We start from the raw sequence: 454 nt of genomic DNA on the forward strand, positions 1-454 counted from the left end.
CCCCTAGAGGACGCAGTTCGAAGTTCCCTTGAAAGGGAATCCCATATTTAAAAAGATAGTTCACCCAAAAATGAAATTTAGATGTTTATCTGCTTACCCCCAAGGCATCCAAATGTAGGTGACTTTGTTTCTTCAGTAGAACACAAACAAAGATTTTTAACACAAACCGTTGCAGTCATTCAGTCTTACAATGGAAGTGAATGGGAATCATGGCTTTGAGAGTTAAAAAAAACATACAAAAACAAAACCAAATTAAAGCTAAAGCCTGCGGCTCATGACGATACATTGATGTGTAAAGACATGAAACGATCGGTCTGTGCAAGAAACTGAACAGTATTCATATCGTTTTTTACCTCTGATGCACTGCAATGTCTGAACTGTCCTGAGCGCGTCCTTGACAGCCGGCGCGTGACGCATCTTCTTCTTCTTCTTCTTCTTCTTGCTTTACGGCGGA

This window comes from Sinocyclocheilus grahami, unplaced genomic scaffold (assembly GCF_001515645.1).
Source record: "Sinocyclocheilus grahami isolate Dianchi unplaced genomic scaffold, SAMN03320097.WGS_v1.1 scaffold116.1, whole genome shotgun sequence".
Lineage (NCBI taxonomy): Eukaryota > Metazoa > Chordata > Actinopteri > Cypriniformes > Cyprinidae > Sinocyclocheilus > Sinocyclocheilus grahami.